We start from the raw sequence: 23709 nt of genomic DNA, 5'->3' as shown, positions 1-23709 counted from the left end.
CATCTTTTCAATGGCAATGGTAATATCTGCCCTGCTGCCCTCATAGCCTTGTTGGGCAGCTCAATGGAAATGTCAGGAAAGCCTCCTGCACACAAACAGTGCTGTGCTAATGGATGTAGTTGTGGTTAACAAGGGTCAAGGATTCTGCCTCTTGTTTCAACTGCTTCAGTCTGCAGGGACTCACCCAAATCTCTAAGGCTCAGCTTAGTCCCCATTAAATAGTCACTGTGATGCCCAGAGGGACTTGTAAGCACGTGGCTGAATTTTCCCAAAGCACCTGTTGTTCTTTACTGTGGGTAGCCGATGCCATGCTGGGGACTGATTGTGCCTGGTATGAGAGCAGGGGGGTAGGGGAGAAGTGGGGTGGCATGCCAGCAGGCAGAGGTGGTGGTCACGGCCCTGAGACATTATTAGCTAGATGTTTTCAGGCTTTCCTAGAGAGAGAGAGGAAAAAGAAAATAGAAAGAAAATGCTTTAAAAATAGGATTTTAAATGCTGTGCAAGTAGAAGATATGACGCTGCAGCCCCCTCATTTTTTATTATTCTTACTGTCTGGGCACAGTGCTGGGTTCTTTCCATGAAGTATCTCATTCCATCTGCACTTCAACCCTATGAGGGCAGTACTAAATAGATGAGAAAATTAAAGTCCTGAGAGGGGTGTAGTAGCTCTCTCAAGATCAGACAGCTTGGGACTGGTGGAGCCTCACTTCGCAGTCATCTTGAGAGGTGAATAAAGCTAGCCCCAGTTAATGGGTCAGGAGACTGAAACAGAGAGGTAAGTAAAGTCCCCAAAGCCAAATGGCCAGTCAGTGGAAGAGCCGATGCCAAAGCCCTAGCTTATTATCTGTACGATGTGAAATGTGGAACTTGGGCTCCCCGTGTATCACCATTTCCATCAATTCATCCATCTCTAGGCGGTGAGTCCTTGAACACGTACTCAGTGCAGGGGGCTTGCTGAAGGAGGTGGCACTGGACACAGACCACAGTCCGGTTGAGACACCAAGAGTTACACAAGGCTGAGCTTGACTAACCAAGGCCGTGTGCTGAGTGTCTGTGGACTGTAGCTGCCCCTCACAGAGACCTCAAGCAAGTCATTATATGCCATGGGTCTAAATGTATTGTAGGCTTTTTATACTTATTACCAAATTTCTTTACAGACAGCTTGCCCAGTTTAAACTAGCCGTGCTTAAGAGAGCCCATAGGACACTTTTTGCCAACTTTGAGTCCTCTCATTTTTTTAAAAAAACCTATTTTTTGTTGTTTATTTGATAGGCAAAATTTGCTTCCGACTGTTGCTTCATTTTTATATATTTTATGACTAGGTGAGGTTGAATGTTTTTCACATATTTATTAGCCATTTATAGTTCCTCCTTTAGAAAATAGTTGTACCTTTTGCCCAGTTAATCATTAGAGTCTCAGTATTTTTCTTGACAAATTGCAAGCTCTTTATATACGAAGGCTCCCAACCTTCTGTCATGTTTGTGCTGATTGTTTTTTTAGGCTTGCTGATTCCCTGCCACTGTTTTAAAATTGAGAGCATTTCCATTTGGGGGTTGGATTGGTGTGGATGACTTTTTAAATCTTCCCACATCCCTTGTTTCTTCAAAACTGGTCTTTCCTTGGTACTGTGGTTTATACCACTCAAGGATAACCAAGTATTTCAGTTCTTAGAGGAAGCAGAGTGAATATTGTCTTCCCCTTAGTCATAGAGACTCGGCATAACCCTGCCAAGAAACAAAATTGAGCCTGTCAAGTAGTAGACAGCATAGGTCTACCGTCTTCCTTGTACACAGTGCCCGGTACGTAGTAGGTGCTGAGAAAAACTTTGTTGTAAAATTAAAGCAAGCATGAATCTCCCTCCTCCCCAAGAATCATGTTTTATCAGTTATAGCCTCATATCTTATCTCAGTTACGAGGCAGACTCCCTTCTTTCTCTTTTTCTCTCAAACTCTTCTTTTCCAATATTTAAAAAATCTGATTATATCAGGAACAGGATATCTATAGGTGTTCATAGGTTTTTAACACTAATAATCTCCATTTCAACAAGGGGTTCACAAGGTGCCCCAGTTTCTTGTGAATATTGTGGAGAGGTCTGCAACATACTGATTAAAAGCCCAGACTCTGGTGACAGAAAGATCTGATTTCAAATCCAACTTCTGCAACTTACTAGCTGTTTGACTGTTGGCAAATTACTTGACCTCCCGATGGTTTGATTTCCATTTCTGTAAAATGAAGATGATAGTAGTACATATCTCACAGGATAGAGGTATCTCTCAGGGTTAAGTGAGATAACGTATGCAGAGCATCAGACACAGATTAGGTAAGCATTCACTGAATGATAGCTACAATTATTATCAACAATAATAATGTACGTGTTTGGGGCAGTGGGCAAGGATGGAGGTAGCCTCAGGGACTATATCATAAAGGACATTAACATGAAGTTCAAACACATAGATTCAAGTTCAGACTTTATCATCAAGTCATTCTGTGACTTTCTTTGCATCTGTGGGCCTGGTACACAGACAGTAAAGTGCCCTGCCATCCTCTGCCCGTCTGAGCCAGAGCACTAACCCCATCATTCTTATAGCAATGGCTCCTGCATCCTAATCTGCCTTGCACTCACGCATAGAAAAGGCCTTTCTGAGGTTAGGTCTAATGTAGTCTTTGGGACTCCAGGAAGAGTAAGTACTAGGACCAATGGGGTCACAAAGTTACAAAGGTAGACAGGTTTCAGCCCAATAACAGAGCTTTTCACGGTGCAGTGGGTAAACGTACACAGTGAGAAGCTACATTGCCTGGGTTAGAATCCTGACTCTGACACTTACGAGCTGTGTGACTTTGAGTATTTTAGCCTCTCTGATACTCAGCTTTCTCACCTGTAACATCAGGATAATAGTACCTATACCATAAAGATGTTTTCAAGATTAAATAGTTTAAAATTTGTGATTTGCTTAGTTCAGTATCTGACAAACGTGAAGGACAGTGTAAGTGCTTGTTAAATAACAAAATAGATAAAATTGAGAGCTCACTAAGAATTGGAGGAAGTGGGCTTCCCTGGTGGCGCGGTGGTTGAGAACTCGCCTGCCAATGCAGGGGACATGGGTTCGAGCCCTGGTCCGGGAAGATCCCAAATGCCACAGAGCAACTAAGCCCGTGAGCTACAACTACTGAGCCTGCACTCTAGAGCCATCGAGGCACAGCTACTGAGGCCCGCATGCCTAGAGCCCTTGCTCTGCAACAAGAGAAACCGCCACAGCGAGAAGCCCGCGCACCACAACGAAGAGTAAGCCCCACTTGCCACAACTAGAGAGAAGGCCACATGCAGCAATGAAGACCCAGTGTAGCCAAAAATAGAAATAAATCAATAAATAAATTTATAAAAAAATAAAAGAATTGGAGGAAGTGCTTTTATGGGTAGCGAGTTCCCTGTCACTCCCAGGATGCCAGTAGAGGCTGGTAGTATGAAAAATATTCAAGCATCAGGAGAGGATTAGACAAGATAAACTTTACCATCACTTCCTGATCAGAAGTTCTGTGACTTGCCCTTCAAGGTCACCCAGCTAGTCAGTAGCAAGTAATACCTAGGATAAACCCAGGTTAACTCAGAACTTAGTAGAGTTTTCTTTCTTCTATGCCACTCTCACTGTCACTTAAGCTTGTGTTTCCTTGGATGACATTTGAAGATCGATCCATGAAATTCAGTGGCATAAAGGGCAAGTTCAACTAGTCACCCTTCTCATGCTCACAAAACAGCTATTACTCAGAAATCCAGTTTTCCTTGCTGCCTCCTTGTCAGATCCTGGACAACTTTGATTGACAAGAGGCTTTGGGCGCAACTTTCATTCATGTGCTGGGTGTTGCTTGCTGATTTACAATCTTCCCATTTGTAAGACTCCTGTTGCTCTTAAATGAGAGGAATTATCATGTCATAAAACTGATGCCATCAGCTCGTCAGTTGTATATCTGACCTAGACGTACCTGCATCTGCCGTTTGACTTTAGCCTCTTATTTAAGCAGAAGGTAGCAGCCATTCATCTACCCTCAACCACCCCCCGCCACTCACTAAAGACCGGAAGTATGCCTCCAGGTGAGGTTGTTCAGTGATAGAGTTGCTCTAAGCTCAGCAGACCGGACTGATGCTTTAATAGACCATGCAGACAAACGGCAGTGGGAGAACTGGGGCAGAGATGATTTCTCACTTGGAGAATCAGGCTAGACTGTAGCCCACACAGAGGCAGCTTCCTGAATGATTGGAGATGGAGTGTCGGTATCATCAGCCCTAAACTGGGCTGAAATTCAAACCAGGAAGGCAAGCTGGGTATGAGCACATAGGTGAATGAATTTCCCTAAAGTAGCTGTGCCTGTGGGGTACCCTGTGGCTAGGAAGGGGTCCTGTGAGGCACACACTTCCTAGGGTCATGGCTGAGGCACACCTATCAACCTTGAGAATCCAAGGGAGACATTCTGCCTGTTAGAGAAGGGCTGGGCCCCTCGGAGTTCTTAACCATCCCAGGAAATGTAGATATAGCAAAACGCTGTCTCCAAGATGCCGTCATAGTGGAGGGGGGAGGTTTGCCTGCACTAAAAGACTCAACCTAGGTCCAGAGAGAATGCCGCTTAGCGACTGCAAATGGCAGTAAGGCCTTGGAATCAGAGAGAACTGGGTTCTTGTCCCTGCTTTGCTAAATTCCATTGGATGAGTTACTTAACCTCTCCAAGTCTCAATTTCCTCTTCTCTAAAGTAGAGGTGATAATAAAAGTCCCTGGTTCATTGGGTTGTTGTGAGAATTACATAAATAGAATGTAGGTGCAACACTTAGCGCTCTCCTTGGCAAAAACGAAGTGCCTAGTAAATGGTAATTATCATCATCATCACCATTATGGAACAGTTACTGAAAGCAGATAAACATAACTATTTAAGAAAATACATATACATTTTCACACACTTTTTAATGCATACTGTATTTCACAATAAAACCGTCATTAGAAAGAGAAAAAAGGAAGGCGGAATGGTTGCCAATGTATGACAAATCATGGCTCACACCCCCCGCTCTATGACCTGTGAGTCTCTGGGTAAGTCATGTAGCCACTTCAGGCTCATAGGACCAAGCTCGCAGGATACTGTGACAATTAAATGAGGAAACCCCCATCAAGTGCTCAGTGTGGTGCCCTGCACAGAATTAACTAAGATTTATTCCTGATTATTATCATTATGGATGTTTACCCTCTGCAATTCTCGGCCCTGTTGTGTTCCATGTAATTCTACCAGCCTTTACTACATCATGCTGAGCTGTACCATAGGGAAGTCCGGAGTGTCACTAATGGACTCCTGGAGGGGGGTGTGCGACTGAGACTCTCAGGCCCTCGGGTATGACCCAGTGCTAGTGGAAAGAGGTAAAACATTGTTAGGAGCCCACACTGTTAACTAAAAGCACTGTGGCTTTCAAAGGTCATTGTTTTCTAGTGACCCCACGGCTGAGTCGGTTCCTCATGGACCCTGTACCATGAGGTAGCCCCTTCCTTCCACCCCCCACCCCACTAGCCAGTTGTACGTGTACACTCCTGGCTGACGCATTTGCCACTTTCTTCAAATATTTGTGAAAAGCTTCCCAGAGCAGGAAGCCTCGTGGCTGCAGAGCATTCCATGAGAAAGCCAAAGCGGTGGTTTCCATGGCAATGCCTTGGCACTTATTAGTGTTTGCGTAGGCACTGAGGCAAGAGCTGGGGTCCAGACAGGCCCTTTCTGGGCAGAGATGAGGAGAAGAGAGGGCTGAATTGCTCTCACTTTGCCCTCTTGGGTGGTAGCCCTCAGGGACGGTCCTGGGGGAATGTTTGGGATGCAGTTTGGCCAGATGCCTTTAGAGAATGTTTGAACTCTCCTCCGGAAGCTCCAGAACCACTCACTGTACCCAGTACCCCCTGTCTTTGCCTCTAGGTTCAGCTTCCCCCAACATCCCTTTACATGCCACTCCTCTGCTGCCCCAAACCTTTGCTGCCGTTCCCTACAAGTTCTAGATCAAGTCTAAACCATGGCATTCGAGGCCTTCCACACCTTCCTCTTTCCAAAAGTTCTGGCTGCTTCCCTCACCCTACCCTACGTACCTTCTACTTCAACAAGATTGTTCAACCTCATCCTGCCTCCACTCCCTGTCATACTGGGGGGATTTCTACTTCCCCTCTCTCTCCCATACCGTTCTCCTTGCTTGGAGTTCCTGAAATCCTTATCCATGTATCCAGGACTGACCTTTCCTTCAAGACCCATCTCAAACCTCAGTTTCTTCAAGAAACTTTCCTTGACACTGCAACTCAATGGACTCCCCTCCTCTGAACTTGTACTGCATTATTGCTCAGACACGTCATGCATTTGGCCCTTAAACATATCCTGCCTTTTCAGTTGTTTTACTATTGCTTATATGTCTCTGTCCAGCTACACAGTTAGCTCCTCCCTGAAAGGGGATTTAGAAAAGAACTTATGTGTTTCCCACAGCACCTAGTACAGTACCCTGCTCATAATAAGGAATTAGTTAGACCACGTATGCAAAGGGCTTAGCCCAGTGCCTGGTGTATAGTATCTATATAAAATAACCCTCAAATAGTTCTGGATGGGTGCTCTGGTACCTCAGTCACCACTTCCATTCAACACATCTCGGGCTGTATATGGCGCCCAATGAAGCATTCATTTAGTCGTAGGCTTGGGGCACTCATGAGCCATGAGGTTGGCAAAACTCAATGAGTGGCCTTGACCTTATTCTCATCTGCTGCTGCCCACTTACCACTCTGGCTGTCAGGACCAGCTACATAATTTGCAGGGCCCAAGGAAAAATAGAAAGGTCAGGCCTCTGGTTTAAAAACTAAGAACTTCAAGACAGTGAGAGCAGAGCTTTAAACCACACGCAGGGCTCTTCTGAGTCTGGGGCCATCACTGCTAGCCATCCCCATTCCCTTGTGCTGCTTCCCAAGGCCCTGGGACAAGAGGCACAGGAAATCCACATGTAGCAAATACATGTCAAATGGTTCTAGTGGACTAAAAGCCAGTTCTCCAAAAGTGAATTCACTGAACGTCAAATCACTGAATGAACGGTCAAGTGTCCAAACGACCAGTTTGTCATAGTTGTAGTAGTTTTTATTTTGTCCTGCCTTTGCCCTGGCCCTGGCCCTGTCTGGGCCCCTGACTGTGCCTAGGTCCATGCTCTCAGCTCTCACTCCCCAGCTCTCAGCAAATTGGACCATAAAAGAAAGGCTGCATCTATTTTATGTCCTTTTTGTCCCTATGTTCTGATTTCTTTGGAATCGGTCATGGTTTCTTTTGAGGCTCAGGTGAACAGCCACTCCACCACCCCACACCCTACTTGTGGGACCACCAGGCAGTAGAGTCCGAGGACCATTCAAGAATTGAGAGCTGAAAGTAGAGGACAGTTCTGTGCTTACCACAATTAAAGTTTCCAAATCACAAGAATCTCTTGCGTTCATAATACACTGTGAGCTTTTCCCTAGCACTTCTGTGTACATTTTCCAATATGAATATCCACCAACTTGTTTTGTGCTTTCTACTTGTCTTTCTGTTTCTTTTCCTCTCCTTTCTTGCCTTCTTTGGCAATGATTTTATTGTTTTATCTTTTTTCTCTTTCCGCTCTACTAGTTTGGAAGATAAATACTGTTTATATTCTTTTAGTTGTTACCTAAAAATTAGAGCATGCCCATTTAACTTGTCATAGTTTTCGAATCATACTTTTTTTTTTATCCTGCTCATGGATAATATCAGGACCTTAGAACAGATTAACTCCATTTCTTTAAACATAGTATCATTTTATAGTCTATCTCTAACAAGTCCCAAATCTGAAGTCTTTGTGGGTCGATTTCTGTTGTTTGTTTTTTCTACAGGCTCCTGGACATGGTACTTTATTTCCTCGTGTGTCTGGTTATCTTTGTGAGCTAGTCATTTTACTTGAAAACTTATGTGTAGCCATAATTTGAGACCCAGGATAAAGTTATCCTTCTTCAGAGAGAGAGTTTGTGTTTGCTTTGACCAGGATCTTGGGGCATTGCTAGCCTGGGGCAATTTTATTTCAAGACTTGAGTTTTTTATGGACAATATAAACACTGGCTGCAAGCCTGCAAGGTTCATGTGTGATTCATCCTTATCCTGTAAGTATTATTATTTGGAACCCTGGCTCTCTCTGTGGTGAGAGTTTCCTACCGTATTTCTCACCTTCTATGGCTCCGGGCTTTGATTTTTGTCCCCCTTGACCCACAAGCCTTTCAACATGGAAGTTCAAATTCGCTAGCATTGGAAAATGCCCTTAGGGCAAAAGGAGCTACCTCCATGCTTACTCAACTTTCTAGGTTCCCATTATCACGTCAGTCTTGTCCCATAATACTCACTACCTGTTAGTTCTTTTTTTTCTACATGTATAATATTTTATTGACCACTACTATACATTCCTTTCCTCTCATCCCATTAACCATAATTTCTTTCTTTTAACCAATATCATTAGTTTTATTTATTATTTTCATTGGGGTGTAATTGACATGTAACATTATGTTAATTTCAGGTGTTCAACATGATTCGATGTTTGTATATATTGAAAAACAATAACCACAGTAAGTCGTCATCATACATAGTCACAGATTCTTTTTCTTCTGAGAACTTTTACTCTTTGCAACTTTGCTAAGAGAGCAAATATGCAGCACAGTATTATTAACTATAGGCACCATGCTGTACATTACATCTCCATGACTTATTTATTTTATAACTGGAAGTTTGTACTTTTGGACCGCCTTCACCATTTTACCCACCCCCAGCCCCTGCCCCTGGCAACCACCAATCTGTTCTCTGTATCTATAAGCTTGGGTTGTCTTTTTTTTTGTTTTTTGTTTTAGATTCCACATAGAAGTGAAATCAGCCAGTATTTGTCTTTCTCTGTCTGACTTATTCCATTCAGCATAATACCCTCAAGTCTATCCATGTTGCTGCAAGTGGCAAAATTTTGTTCCTTTTTATGACTAAATAATATTCCTCTGTGTGTGTGTGTGTGTGTGTGTGTGTGTGTGTGTGTGTGTATCTTCCATATCTCCTTCTGTATTTTGGCTATTGTAAATAATGCTGCAGTGAACATGGGGGTGCATATATCTTTTTTGATTTACTGTTTTCTTTTTCTTCAGATAAATATGCAGAGGTGAAATTGCTGGATCATATGGTAGTTCTATTTTTAATTTTTTGAGGAACCCACATACTGTTTTCCATAGTGGCTGAACCAATTTACATTCCCACCAACAGTGCACTTCCTTTTACTTCATATCCTGGTCAACACTTGTTATTTATTGCCTTTTTCATAATAGCCATCCTAACAGGTGAGAGGTGATATCTCATCATGGTTTTGATTTGTATTTCCCCAATGATTACTGATGTTGAGCATCTTTTAATATACCTGTTGGCCATCTGTATGTCTTCTTTGGAAAAATGTATATTCAGATCTTCTGCCCACTTTTAATTGGATTGTTTTGGGTTTGTTTTGTTTTGTTTTGTTTGCTGTTGAGTTGTATGAGTTCTTTATATATTTTGATTATTAACCCCTTATCAGATATATGATTTGCAAATATTTTCTCCCATTTGGTAGGTTGCCTATTCATTTTGCTGATGGTTTTCTTTGCTGTGCAGAAATTTTTTGTTTGGGGTAGTCCCATTTGTTTATTATTGCTTTTTGTGTCAGATTAAAAAACATCATCAAAGGTGATATAAGACCTATGTCAAGGAGCTTACTGCCTGTGTATTCTTCTAGGAGTTTTATGGTTTCAGATGTTATATTCAAGTCTTTAATCCATTTTGAGCTAAATTTTGTGTATTATGTAAGATAGTGGTCCAGTTTCATTCTTTTGCATGTGGCTGTCCAATTTTCTCAACACTATTTATTGAAGAGACTGTCCTTTCCCCACTGTATATATTTGGCTCTTCTGTCAGAAATTTATTGACCATATATGCATGAGTTTATTTCTGGGCTCCTTCTTCTGTTCCATTGATCTGTGTGTCTGTCCTTATAATAATGCCATACAGTTTTCATTACTATAACTTTATAACATATTTTGAAATCAGAGAGCATGATATTTCCAACTTTGTTCTTTCTCAAGATTGCTTGGGCTATCTGAGTCTTTTGTGGTTCCATACAAATTTTAGGAATATTTGTTCTATTTCTGTGGAAAATGCCATTGGAATTGTGATAGCAATTGCATTGAATCTGTAGATCGCTTTGGGTAGTATAGACGTTTTAACAATATTAATTCTTCCAACCCATGAGTGTAGAATCTATTTCCATTTATTTGTTTCTTCTTCAATTTCTTTCCTCAATGATTTATCATTTTCAGTGTACATGTCTTTCATCTCCTTGGTTAAATTCATTCTTAGGTATTTTATTCTTTTTTGATGAAATTTTAAATGGGATTGTTTTCTTAATTTCTCTTTCTGATAGTTCATAAATAATGTGGTTTTTTATTGATTTTATGCCAATTTTAAAAAACATATTTATCCAGAGATTTTTGGTGGCTTTAACCATTATAAGAAACCAAAGTATGCTGCATGCAATTCCGTCATGATGCTTTGAAGTAGATAGGTAGTCTGGGAGGCTAAATTATGTCTGTTTTTTGGATGAGGAACTTTCTACTTGCTTGCCTGGAGCCACTCAGTAAAATAGTGACTGAGTTTGAAGGAGAATCCAGGCATCCACCATGTATCTCTTACACTCTACTACTGTGTCACCATCACATTACAAAACAATGGAGGAGTATTATTCCCCAATGTGTTACCCTCTACTCTTTTTTTAACATTTAAAGATTAATTTATTATATTATAATGTATTCTCCTGTTAGAACATTTTAGAATGGACACATAACCCAACATAATACAATAGATACTTTCTATTTCTTTTCTTTCCTTTTCTTTTCTTTCTTTTTTTTTTTTTTTTTTTGCTACCCCCTACTCTTGACAAATTCTGAGAGGATGGCTTTGGTTGCTCCTGATTTTCCTTCTTCTTTCTCTCAATGGCTGCTAATAGCATATCCCCCAAGGACAAGACCTGCTTTCTTCATTTGGTCTTTAACCACCCTGCTTTGTGCAGGAACCCCTAGAAAGAGAGTTGGCAACTTTTCGAAAGCAGTGGTATCAAGGTTCATGGTCCTTTCTTTTCTCTTCTGTCCAGGTACCCTGGTCACTCCCTGGATGTTGCCTTAGAAATAGGGAGATAGGTGCTCACTAGCAAATACATGGTTACCTTATTGGCTACCCCCATCTATCATCATCTCCCACCCTGTAGTAGCAGTCCCTCAGGTGCAGCTTTGGAGAATGTACATACCAGAGTTCTGCAGTGCTTTTACACATAAGTGTTCATTTTTCCATCCGTGCTGTCATCTGTGACTACAAGAATGTGATCTTAGAATGTGTTTTGCAGGTTACTGGAACAGAAACTCCAAGAAAACCTGCCATTTTGGCATTGCCCACCTAAGCTGGATCATGGAGATTGTGAACATGAGCCTTTTGGGAGGAGGGTGGGGGCTGGCATAGGAGACTCAGAAATGTCTAGAAGATGGAAATTCAAGCTATGACATATGACGTGAAAGCTTGCAGTGAAAGACACAGCCTCTGCAAGGGAAGCCTAGTGGACAGAAACCCCAGCCACAGACTTCTTCAGCTCTTTTCTCCTTTCCTCCCCTCCACAATGAAATTGACTTCCATTTTAGATCTTAGATGCTGTTAGCTCTTCTTCCCAAGGATCCTCATCAGATGCAGGTATAATCAGGCACAGGTGTCTGGAAAGAGGCCAACAAGGGGAAGCAATGGGCAAAGTGCCCAAAATGTATAGGAAATTACCTTGAACGTCAATTTGGAAGTGCTAAGGTGGCTTGACACGAGTTAAAAGCAGAACCACACTGCTCACGCTTTCCAGTGTGTTATTGGCAGATACTGCCAGGTTTCCGGGATTACGTTTTATTTTTATTTTCAACAGTTATATTTTCTGACATTTTGAGCACAATATTTCTATTGATACTTGAGAAGAATTGTGGCAGCACAATTCTGCCTTCGTCCAATTTCCCCTCCCCCAGCCCCTGCCTCTGGTTAACCACAAATCTCATCTCTTTTTCTATGAGTTTGTTTATTTGACCTACAACAGTATGTCAGTGCCTGTTACACAACATAGTGATGTGATATTTCTATACGTTTCAATCTGAACACCACGATAAGAGACAGGCCTCTTTAAACTGACAGCCTCTGAGATGAATGCCATAAGGGATTCACTTACAGAAATTCAAGATGCTTAACTTTCAGAAACAGGTTGACTGCATTAAGTGAGATACACCTGTGTATAGAGGTAGATGTGATGTCATTTCACACTCTACAGTTAGTAACTGCCTACTTTTTGTCATCTGTGGCATGAGGTGGTCCCTGATCTCAGAGAGATATTTGATCGTTAAGGAGAGACACATACTCAAACTCAACATGCTATAGGACAAGACGGTGTTAACTATTAGTCTTAATTAAGAACATACACATAACCTTATAAGCTGAAACTATATAAATGCTAATGGTTGTAGTCTTTTCTACAGGCCTTAAGAATTGCAGAGTGCTATAGGCACCAGGAGAAGGAGGGGTTGTTTCTTGTTGGAGCATCAGGGAAGGCACTGAAGCATGAGGCTTTCAACAGGCAGAACTGAGGGCAAAGGGCACCAGCAAAGCCGTGGAGATGAGAACACACACAGAGTATGAAGGTACCAGTGAGTAGCTTATGTTGGCTTTCACATGGGATACACATGGGGACTTGCTGAAGGATAACAAGGCTGGAAGTTTTGGTGGTGGCTGGGCTTAACTGCCAGGCTAAAAAGTTAGGTTTATTTAGTAGGCAGTAGGGAGCCATGGGCAATTTTGGAGCAATTGCAAAGGAATTGCAAAGGAGGAATTGCATCATCGAAACTGCCCTTTTGGAAGACACTCTGACAGCAGGGTCCAGGAAGTACCATCTCCTCTGGCCACCTCAAGGACTTCTCTCTTGGAATGGTATCTTTCTCTTCTGCATCCTCAATCTTTCTCTCTCCACAGATATGCAGTGTTAGCCTACTGCTTTAAAAATAAAAAAAGAATGAAAACCTTCTCTAACTTCACACTCCCTTCCAGCTTCGTACCCATTGCTCTACCGCCCTAATAGCAAAACTTCCAAGAAAGTAAAAGAAAAAGCTATCTATATCCTTGTTTCCACTTCCTCACTTATCATTCTCTTCTCAGCTTTCTCTAGACAGGCTTCTACCCCCAGGATGTTACGGTCAATACTCTTGTTAGGGTCACCATTGACCTCCTCGGAGTCACATCCAGTGGTCATCTTTCCATCCTCTTTCTGCCACAGTCTCTTCTCTTGATTTCTCCAACTCCATACTTTCCAGTTTTCCTCATATCTCTCTAGCCATTTCTTCTCAGCCTCCTTTGCTGACTATTTCTTCTCTACCTAACCTCAAAATGTTGGAACACCCCACAGCTTAGCTCTAAGTCTTCTATTCCTCTCTTACAATGCCAGTGCTCTCTCTTACAATGATTTTATCCAGTTTCATAGTTTTAAAAGTCTACATGCTGATGATGCTCACATTTATATCTTCAGTTCTCAGCTCTCCATTGAGCTTTAGATTCATATATCCTACTATTTACTTAAATCTCTACTTAGAGGTCTAATAGCATCTCAGACTTATCATGGCTCCCAAAACGCCCTGGATCCATGTACCCCTCAACCCCACCACCAAATTGTTCCTACTTCAGGCTTCCCTAAGTAAATGGTACCGTTTGTCCAAGACTAAAGCTTAAGCCTCATTCTTTTTTTTTTTTTTTTTGGCCACACCACACAGCTTGTGGGATCTTAGTTCCCCGACCAGGGATTGAACCCACGCCCTCAGCAGTGAAAGCCCAGAGTCCTAACCACTGGACCACCAGGGAATTCCCTTTAGCCTCATTCTTTTTTTTTTTTTTTTTTTTTTTGCGGTGCGCGGGCCTCTCACTGTTGTGGCCTCTCCCGTTGTGGAGCACAGGCTCCGGACGCGCAGGCTCAGCGGCCATGGCTCACGGGCCTAGCCGCTCTGCGGCATGTGGGATCTTCCCAGACCGGGGCATGAACCCGTGTACCCTGCATCAACAGGCGGACTCTCAACCACTGCGCCACCAGGGAATCCCTAGCCTCATTCTTGACCCTACTTTCTCTCACCCAACACATTCTATTCATCTGTTCATCAGTAAATTCTATTGGGGCTTCCTTGGTGGCGCAGTGGTTGAGAATCCGCCTGCCAAAGCAGGGGACATGGGTTCGAGCCCTGGTCTGGGAAGATCCCACATGCCGTGGAGCAACTAAGCCTGTGCACCACATCTACTGAGCCTGTGCTCTAGAGCCGGCGAGCCACAACTACGGAGCCTGAGTGCCACAACTACTGAAGCCTGCGTACCTAGAGCGCGTGCTCCGCAACAAGAGAAGCCACCGCAATGAGAAGCCTGCACACCGCAACGAAGAGTAGCCCCCGCTCGCCGCAACTAGAGAAAGCCCGTGCGCAGCAACGAAGAGCCAATGCAGCCAAAAATAAATTTATTAAAAAAAATAAATTCTATTGACTCTACCTCCAAAAAATATTAAAAATCCATCTGTTCTACCTCCATCGCTCTCATCTTGGTCCGAGCCGTCATCATCTCTTGCCTAGACCACTGTAATATCTCCTACCTGGTCTTCCCAATTCTACCTTTTCTCCTCTATATTATTATTATTATATAATTATTATTATTATAGGGCCTATCATTAATTCTCCACAGAGCCTCTACAGTGAGCTTTTAAAAAGATAAGTCAGACCATCACTCATCTGCTTGAGACCGTCTAGTGGTTTCTCATTGCACTTAGAACAAAATCCAAACTTTTTCCTGTGGTGTACAAGAGTCCTACAGGATTTGGCACCTGCATGATTCTTCAACCCCAGCTTGTGCCCTATTCCCTCTTGCTCACTGTCTTTCAGTCTCACTGTCTTTTCTGTTTTGTGAACAAGTCCATTAGGGCCTCTGCACCAATTCTTCTTTCTTCTTGGAATGCTGTTCTAATTATTTACATGTGATAGACACCTTCTTGTCGTTGGGGACTCAGCATAAATGTCACCTTCTCAGAAAGGCCTTTCTTGACCACCTAAAGTAGGCTTCCTTCCTTGCTATCACCTTCTAATACATCAACCTGTTTTCTTTTCTTCATAGTATTTATCTCTGTCAACTTATCTTGTTCTTGAACTATTTACTCCCCACCTCCCATGCACAGAACTAGAATGTAAGCTCCATGAGAGCAGGAACCTTTTCTGTCCTACTTTCCCTGGTATCCTCCATGCCTGGAACAGTACCTGGCATGTAGTAGACATATAATAAATATATACTGAATTCATGTTGAATGAATTAATTGGCAGCAGAGTGGTTACTGCAGTAATACAGACAATAGGCAGTAAAGCCTTTAATTAAATTGGTGGCAGTAGGAAGCAAAATGGAAAAACAAATCAGTATTAGACCAAACCCACCCAGATTTCATTTCAGTGTATTTAATACTGTAAACACTGGAAGGCTTCTTAGGTCACTGTTTCTATTACAGATTATCAAAACTGGGACCCCAGGTCAATTACACAATAAATAATTATCCATTCATCAAAAATAGAAGTGGAGGAATAGATCAGTAGAACTTGCTATCTGGAAGTTATGGGAGTGGAAGAAAGAGATAAATGATAATTCTATAGTTTCTTGCCATGAAAATAAAGCAGAAAGTTTGGGGGAAGAATTGCTGGTGGGTGGGAAGGAAGGATGACAGGTCTGGTTTAGAACATGCTGAGTTTTACTCATCCCCTGAGGTTTCTGGCAGAGCCTTTCAATGTGGGCCTAGAATCCTGCAGGGAGGAGGAGAGAGAGGTTGAGGATCTCATCAGCATAGAGATGAGAGTTTAAAGTAATGGCTGTGGGACCCTTCAGGAGTACAAAGCAGCTGAAGGATATAGGAAATCGTCATTCCAAGGGATCTGTTTATCACATCTAGTAGCTCCCAGGAAATACAACTAGAAAGTGTAGATTAGAATAATCTCCAATTCCCCCAGCCTCTTCCCTACAGTTCGCCCCCTCCCTTGAACAATGCTGTGGATTCCTTCCCAGGCAGGGGGCCCTAAGCGTGGGCGGTGAGGAGTCCTTGTCATCCTTCCTGACATCAGCCTCATAACATAGGCTCCTTACTACTCACAGGGGCGGATATCAAGATAAGCAATGGAGAGTGCCTTGGAATGACTGAGGTCCGTTGGGGAAAAAGCCTGCCTATAAAGTCATCACCAGTATTTTGCTTTCCTACTACAAGTGCGCACTCTGATCCCTTAAGCACCAGAGACAATGCAGCATCAACGATCTCATCCAGACACGCAGAGCTTTCTGTAAGTCTGGCTAATGTTGTCAGTCGAAGCACTGTTATCATTTGTATTCACTGCCAGCATGTGGCTTGGCACGATGAAGGAGCTCACTCATCTGAGTTACTAGCAGAGCGGGCATGAGGTCCTCAGACCTCTAGGCCCAGCCCCTCAGCTCAGAAGGAGCTGTTGGCAACAATCTCAGACTGTTAATCCTACCCTCTCCCTGTGCCAGTAAGCAAGGCCTCATCCTCCACGCGGGGCTTCATCCTGAAGCCCTGCTAGGAGCCAAGAGCCTATCAGAGACTGATTGTTCTGCTTCCCTTAGCAGATGGGCACCGGCCAGTGTCAGGGCTTGTGTGGAGAGTCTATAATAAGGGTCCCTAATGCGGACTTGACAATAACGGTTTTGTTTCACTTGAAGGGCTTATTTGTCCTATGTCAGTGTCTAAACCCCACAAGGCAAACCTGGTGGCGGGGTCGGGGGAGTGGGTAGAGGAGAACACTGTAAAGTAGGGACTCAGAGGACGGAATGACAAGTGGCCCAAGGCTCTCAGTTGCTGCAGGAAATGAAACTTACAACTTTGTCCTGGGCTTTGGGCCTCGGATTTGAGCAGAAAGAGACGGGTGGGTTTGGGTGGTCAGAGTGCGCTATCACCTTCTGAATAAGACAAGACAGTCTGAATTTGGCTTCTGGAAAAGGATTCCACCCCCATTGAAAGCAAGAAGCATATGCTCCACTGGAGCCGTGGCTCTGTGTGGCTTGTTCACCTCCGTCTCCTCAGGGCCTGGAAGGGTGCCTGGCACATAGCAGGTGCACAATAAATATGAATTGGATATGAGGATGAATGAAAATAGATTTGAATATCAATCCCGAATCTTAGACTAGTATTGATAAACTCAGTTTGTCTAGTGGAAACCTTTCCCTAGCTATTACTGGAAGAATTTAATTGCTGTAACATTCCAGGCAATAAGCCAAAACCCCACAGAGATTGCTTCTAAAAGATGGTCTTGGGCCCATTTCCTCCCTTTTTTTGTTTTTCTCTAAACCTAGTATTCCATATTGAACGTTTTGAGATTTTTTTTTCCCCTTGAGCTGATAATCGTCATAGGCCCCCCATTTTCCTCCCCCGTCACTAGGTTGCTGCCGCAGTCTGAGCTTCTAATAACTTGGGGTTCCAGTTTCGGGCTGATCTCTGTTTAGTGTGACATCAGTGGATGTAGTCCTTCTGGGCAATGTGTGTGTTCATGGGTGTGCATGTGTGTACATGTGTAAGCAATTTTAACTGCCTGGAAGAAGGAAAAGAACTAAAGAAGCCCATGGAGGGTGAAGATTTACATGTAAGTGAAATGATTAAGCACTTCTCAGCCTGTCACTAGAGCCATGATAAGTACTAGACAGGAAGACATCTCATTAGAGACCAAGTCTCAAATTGGCCCTAAGGTGGAGCTCTCAGTTCAAGGCAACGGTTGGCCTTCCCAAAACACACAGATGGTGAAGCTACTCTCAGCAGCTCCAAGGTCACTGTAAAATAAGACACTGGGAAGCTTGGAAGACAAGCAAGCCCGTGTCTGTGAACAGTACTTCCATTTGCCTGGGAGGAGGGTGCTGGGGGCAGGAGGTACCATCTATCCCGCTCCCCTGGTCAAGGCTGAGCCCAGCTCCTTGTGCTGCCTAGTTCAGAAACCAGAGTCACACCCTCTCAACCCTCCTCCCAGATTCTCCCACCATCTCCAGAAATTGCTGAGGAAGAGAATTAGCATTAAGTTACATCCCTTATTGGTGAATGGGAAGAATTGAAGGAGCAGGCAAGAGTCAGAGGTCTTGAACAATCTATAGGTCATCAACACAGGAGAATGAGTTATTTAAGACAACAAAACACTGGAATGTGAGCCAGAGGGTCTCCAGAAAATGTTTTATGTAGCCGTGTAGCTTGAACGTTTTATTTGTCTTGTCTTACAGAGAATACAGATTAATGGTCAATACTTTCTTTTTTTTTAGACCCTCTATCTTGTGGCGTTAATAATAATGGCAGCTAACATGTATTGTAAACTATGTGCCAGATACCTTAATCCTCTTAAGCACATTATTCCACCACTTCATTTAATCCTCACAGTGATTCCCACGGGGCAGGTACAATTAATACTGTCACTAGTTTTTAGATGATGAAGCTGAGACTTAGAGCGGTGAATAAATGTTCCTGGGTCACATAGCTACTGCCTGATAGAGACGGGATTTGAAGCCAAGCTCTCTAACTTCTGTTAACCGATGCACTACAATAGGTGTGTTTCCTTCCTTTGACTCTTTTACGTAAGTACTAATTTTATAAAGTCTTAAGCTGAGGCAGTGGCAATGGAAGTGGATGATTTTGTAAACGTTTGGCTTCTTTCACGGAAGAAGGGATTTAACATGGCCACACCCCTTTACCAGTGTCAGAAAAGCTCAAAAGATAAGGATATTGTGATCTATTTTATACTTTTATTAAACAGTAGGCCATGTTATAAATGTTATTAAGCTGTGAATAGACAGTGGTGGCTTTTACTGTGGAAACTTGTGGTAGACGTACAGCTCATGTATCTCATAGGCACAACTGAATTAGGTTCACATATGTTCTTCTGAGATATAAAACATATTCAGGGAATGTGCCCCATGTGTAAGTGAGGTGAAGAGTATCGGAGGCAGGGCTTTCCTATATGTCTACTTCCAGGAGAGATCTGAGATTAGAATATAGAGAGGTGTAGGCTTCCAGAATCCTTGATGGGAAGAGCTGTGCCTGGTTGAGGAATGAGCTTCCACCACTGACTCAGGATTGGATGAGAGAGTCGGCACCCCAACAGGTTCTAAAGCTTGAGGTTCTCAGTGCTCTTTGGCCGGTAGCTACCAGTGTCTTCCAGTGCACATGGAGACTTGGAGGCCCAATGTCTTCCAGATTATAGGGCTAGGATTGCAGGAACAGGTTCAGAAGAACGGTCAGGTTGCCTCTATTTCTTTATCTGTACAGATATTAAATGATGGCGTATAAGCCATTGCACAGTCACCAACTGGCAGCCCTTTCAGAATACTGGTTCGCTGTGTGTTGTAATTGTCTGGATATAATACCCTCAAATATCCATTCAAGGTTCAGGCACTTTTGACACACTACATACTATTAGGCAGGATCTTATCAACAAGGAGACCCTCAGACCAGGCTACGTACAGTGGGGTAACTCTCGCCCCACCTAAGACCCTCACAACTGTGCTATACCATGCTGGGCAGGCCCCGTCCATCCCAGAGCCCTTTCTTTCTTCCCTGACACATTCCTTCAAGGGGCCTCATCCACTGATCGGGATAACCCCACACAGTACCTTCTCAGACCGAGGTCGACACCACCACGGCACATACCCCAAAGCAGCCCTCCTGGCAGTCACCCACACTCCAGACACCATCAGGCAGCTCTCACTTACTTGAGGAGCCGTACCCTAGCTGCGTGGAGTAAGAGCTTTCTTTTTGAGGTCACGTCTTGGCTGTGATACATGCTGAGACGAGTCTGCTCTCCGCCGGACTGTATCCTACAGTGATGCAGCCTTGACAATGACCTCCGTGGTCTACTTAACCCATCTTAACTCTGTGAGGCAAGCCTCGCTCGGCTTGGAGCTCTCACTGAACTTTCCAATGCAGTGAAGGCAGCCTTACACGATCCCTCGCCATGCCACCACTCTGAACATCGTGAGGTCAATCTTGAGCACCCAGCCACCACTTCACACAGGACAGCCAGACCAGAGGCTCCCATTGCTGGGTCTACTGTGAAGCTGACCTCACCAGCCCTCACCTTCACCAGGGCTTAGGCTGCCATTTTGCTCCCAGTAAGGCAGCCCTCTCCCAGACCAGCGTTCATATCTCCCCATATGCCCAGCGGAACAACTTTCTAATATGTGCTTAGGGCACAGCAGTGCAGGGGCACCAGACAAATAACTTGTTCAGGAGTTGGTAATTCGACATTAAAAGATGAAATAGTCGTGACAAGAAAAATCAGAACTTTGTTGGATTTTTTTTTACACCTTTATATGGTTTAGAATGGTTTCCATTTGAATGATAAAGACAAGGAAGGTCATCTAAAATCTTTTCAGTAATTAGGGCTTCCAAAAAAGGCCCCGATTTGGCCTGCCCTCTCTGTTTCCCCACAAACTATGAGGCAGCCGCCTGCCACTACTCAAAATGCCTCACACCATCAGACAACTCTTGCTTAGAACAAGTAACCCTAAAACTAGGACCAATATTCATCCAGAATACATGAGTATGGCCATAATAGGTTTTCAAATATTGAAATTCTTCCCTACTTATTGATAAATACCTACTTCCCTAAACCATTCCCCCTTCCCCTTGTGCGTCCCACCATCATCCCGGTTTCCCTAGACCCTCCCTAAGGAGTCCTGGACCTCCTCAGAATCTCGCAACTGAGGCATAGTGCTTGCTTATGCATCCTGTTCCAGTGTGTGTACTGATTGGCCAGTGCCCATGCAGAATCTGTTGTGAAATATTTTGAATATTATCCTCTCCTACAACCACTGCACCCATCATTATTTAGCTCTCTAAGTCTCACTACCTAGGTACACATGCCATTAGGCAAATCTCTTCCAAACCAGCGAGGACTCTAACGTAGGTTTGCAGTGCACACCAGCTACTGGCCCACACCATCACTCCCCATGCTTATATGTACCCTTTTCCTTGAGACCACCCTTGAGCAGACCTCACCCCAACCAAGCTCTTCATGAAGCAGCCCTCCAGACACTTGTCAATCTCCCCACACCATGTGGCAGGTTATAACCACACCTCCTCTTCATTTATTGGCTTGACCTGCCGCTCACTACTGCCCCTGTTCTCTGGACAACCCGTGATCTGGCCAGTGCACAGCTCCAGCATGAGGAAATGACGGAGAAGACCAGGTCCACATAGCCGGTACCAGTCCTCAAAACCTGAGGCAACCTATGATTAGACCAGAGTCTACCTGGGACATAGGTGTCAGCCCCTACCACGGCTCCCCTACCACCTCTTCACAGAGCATTAGGCTGAATTTGATGAAACTAAGATCCGTAACACCGTCTCCAACAATTCGAGGGACCTGCTAAACAGAGTCAATTCTCAAACCCCTCTCCCCCAACAATGACTCTCTACCCCAAACAGGCCCGTGAAACCACTCAGGACACTGACTAGAACAGGGCCGTGCCTACTCTCCGCACAGCGCTAGGTCATCCCCGCCCAGACCAGGATCCACGTCAATGCTGACCAGACGACCACCTGCACAGCCACGCCTCACATCCTGAATCGAACCCTCACCAGGCTAGGGAACGAACATCAGCCTGCAAAACTTGAATGTTCTGAGCAGACCAAGGAATCTTGCAGAAGCTGCTAAGATGACCGGAGCCCACAGAAGTGTCCTCCACTTCATGAGACGATCATGAGCAGACCTGGCGTATGACCCCACTCTTCACATTCATCTCTTCCTTCCCCACCTTTCCCTTTCTCTGCTCTCCCCCACCCCCCGCTTTCTTCTCCTTTCTCCCCTTTGCTTCCATTCTCTGTTTCCCTTGTTCTCTTTCTTTTTCAGTCAAGTCACTGCTGTATTGTTTGTCAAAATACTTTTGATGTATTCACAGTCCCATTTAGGTCAGAGGAAAACTCGGGAAACATCTAAGGCAGTACCACCTCCTCAGGCAGGGCTGCTGCAGGAGACTGGGCCTCCCGAATGAGAATCTATGCTCCTGGAACAGAATGGTTGGGGAGCAAAATCCCCTTTCTCTAGTAAGCAGGGCCGGCCCGCACGCCAGCTGCTGGTGAGCTAAGACCTGTCCCCAGATGAAGGGAGATGTGTCAGCCAAATTGGGAGGAACTAGAGGAGACCTTGAACAAAAAAGTCAAGTAGATAAAATCTTCTGTGCCTCCTGCTATCCCACTTCTTGCTATACCACATGAGAGAAAATACTTGTTTAAATAAATTCTTCATCTGTAGGTTTGTTGTCAATCTTTAGAGACTTAAACCATGATTCATTGTCCTTCATGTCCCTTGAACTCCTTTCTGCCCATTTCTCTCCTTTCCTTACATTGGGTTGGGTTTTGGTCTCATATGTGCTATTGTCACACTCAATCTCACTCCCCGCTCCCTCCCTAAATTGACAGTGTCATCCATTTGGTGTGTGTATTCTAAGACCTTTATCTCTATGTTTACATGCATATATAGGGACCTATGCAAATATAGAGGATTATTTTATGCACGGACTTTTTGTACAAATGCTGGGTAGTACATATCATTCTGCAACTTCCTTTTTTACCCTACGTTGTCTTGAAGATCTTGTCATGTACCTAGTTCATTTACAATAAATGACTGCATAGTGTGGCATATTATGAATATATCTCAATTTATGTAATTACTCCCTTATCAATGGACATTTAAGTTGTTTACAGTGTTTTTCTATTGCAAACAGTGCTTCAGTGAAAGTCTTAGCTTATGCCTCCTTGTGTAATTGAGCAGGGATTTCTCTAGGGTAGATATTGCGAATGGGAATCACCGGGTCATCATGAATTCCCCCCTTTTTCATTGTAATAAGTACTGCAAAATCACACTCTTAAGTGCCTTTTCAAAATTTACATTCCACTAAAGTGTATGAACGTATGTGTTTCCCCGATCCTTTGCAAATGTTTTTCCAAGCTTTTATTGTGAAAAATTTCAAACATAAAAAATGTGATAGTATAATGACTGTCCATATAATCACACCTAAATTAATTAATTGTTAACATTTGTCATGTTTGTTTTATCTGTCATCTAGCTATCTATTATCTCTCTTTTTTGGTGAACCACTTCACTGTAAGTTTTAAGTATCATGGCTCTTGACCCTTAAATACTTCAGCAAGGATCTCTTAAAATAGGACATTATCCTATATACATGCCAATTATATTCACACAATATCTTATCACCCCTACGAAAATTAACAATAATTTCCTAAACTTTATATCATTTAATATCCAGCTCACATTTAAATTTCCCTGGGTGTCTAAAAATATCTTTTATAATGTTTTATTTTGGCAACCAGGATCCAGCCAAGGCTAACTAAGTGCATTTTTTATTGAAATAATTCAAATACCAAAAACTACTCAGCATTTTAAATTGAACAATTCAGTGGTTTTAGGTACAGTCATTAGATTGTACAGACATCACCACTACTTTATTCCAGAACATATTCATCACCCCAAAAAGAAACCTCACCCCTATTGGCAGTCACTTCTCATTCTCCCTCCTCCCAACCCCTGGCAACTGGT

The 23709-nt window shown here is 43.4% G+C and overlaps 1 protein-coding gene across 2 annotated transcripts in view; it reads left to right on the top strand.

Annotated features, from left to right (window-relative positions):
- Positions 1–23709, top strand: part of PAK3 (p21 (RAC1) activated kinase 3) — a 277882-nt gene that overhangs the window by 109291 nt on the left and 144882 nt on the right. The gene's annotated exons all lie outside the window — the stretch shown is intronic.

Source organism: Globicephala melas, chromosome X (assembly GCF_963455315.2).
Source record: "Globicephala melas chromosome X, mGloMel1.2, whole genome shotgun sequence".
In the NCBI taxonomy this organism is placed as follows: Eukaryota; Metazoa; Chordata; class Mammalia; order Artiodactyla; family Delphinidae; genus Globicephala; species Globicephala melas.
The sequence above is the reverse complement of the archived record's forward strand: the minus strand, read 5'-3'. Positions and strand labels throughout refer to the sequence as shown.